The 1,374-nt window shown below is 49.0% G+C and overlaps 1 pseudogene; it reads left to right on the plus strand.

Annotated features, from left to right (window-relative positions):
• The first annotated feature begins 221 nt into the window (after positions 1-221).
• LOC131423125 (glyceraldehyde-3-phosphate dehydrogenase-like) lies at positions 222-1,158 on the plus strand (annotated as a pseudogene).
• The last annotated feature ends 216 nt before the right edge of the window (positions 1,159-1,374 follow it).

Genomic DNA, 1,374 nt, shown 5'->3' on the forward strand with positions numbered 1-1,374 from the left:
CTGAGCTAACATCCCATGCCAATCCTCCTCTTTTTGCTGAGGAAGATTGGCCCTGGGCTAACATCCGTGCCCATCTTCCTCTACATTATACGAGCCGCCGCCACAGCATGGCTTGACAAGCGAGGCATCAGTGCACACCCAGGATCCGAACCTGCGAACCCCGGGCCCCCGAAGCAGAGTGTGCGCACTTAACCACTGCGCCACCGGGCCGCCCCGCCAGGGCTATTTTTAACTCCAACAAAGAGGAGATTGTCATCATCAATGACTCTTTCACTGTATAAACTACATGGTCTACATGTTCCAGCATGATCTCACACATGGCAACTTCGGTGGCACAGTCAAGGCTGAGAATGAGAAGCTTGTCAACAATGGGAAGGTCATCTCTATCTTCTAGAAGCAAGATGCTGCCTACATCAAATGGGATGCTGGTGCTGAATATGTAGTAGAATCCATTGGGCCTTTAGCTCACCTGAAGGGTGGCGCCAAAAGGGTAATCATCTCTGCCCCTTCTACTGATGCCTGCATATTTGTGATGCTCCCATCCTCAACACAGTTTCCATCCCAGACTTCCTGAACCATGAGAAGTATGACAACTTTCTCGAGATTGTCAGCAATGCCTCCTGCACCACTAACTGTTTTGCCTCCTGGACAAAAGTCATCCAGGATAACTTTGGTATCGGGGAGGGACCACAGTCTGTGTTGTCACTGACACTCAGACTGTGGATCTAGGAAACTGACATGACAGTGTGTGGCTATCCAGAACATCATCCCTGCATCTACTAGAGCTGCCAAGGTTGTGGGCAAGGTCATCCCTGAATTGAATGAGAAGTTTACTGGCATGGCTTTATGTGTCTCCACACCCAATGCATTGGTTATGGATCTGACCTACCATCTGGAGAAGGCTGCCAAGTGTGGTGACATCAAGAAGGTGGTGAAGCTGATGTCAGAGGGCCCTCTCAAGGGCATTCTAGGCTACACTGAGAACCAGGATGTCTCCTGTGACTTTAACAATGACATCTACTCTTCTACTTTTGGTGCTTGGGTTGGTATTTCCCTCAGTGATCACTTCGTCAAACTCATTTCCTGATATGATGATGAATTTGATTACAGAAACAAGGTGGTGGGTACCTTATGGTCCACATGGCCTCCAAGGAGTAAGAGTCCCCTGGACTACCAGTCCCAGCAATAGCAAGAGAGGAAGAGAGAGGTCTCCAGCTGCTGGGGAGTCCTTGCCCCAACTCAATCTCCTAACACACTGAGAACCTCCCATCCTCAGCAGTTTCCATTCCAGACTCCCTAAAGAAGAGGAGCGGCTTAGAGAGCACTAGATTGTCACATACCATCAATATAGTATACTGTACTCCACAAAAATGA

This window comes from Diceros bicornis, chromosome 27 (genome assembly GCF_020826845.1).
Source record: "Diceros bicornis minor isolate mBicDic1 chromosome 27, mDicBic1.mat.cur, whole genome shotgun sequence".
Classification (NCBI taxonomy): domain Eukaryota; kingdom Metazoa; phylum Chordata; class Mammalia; order Perissodactyla; family Rhinocerotidae; genus Diceros; species Diceros bicornis.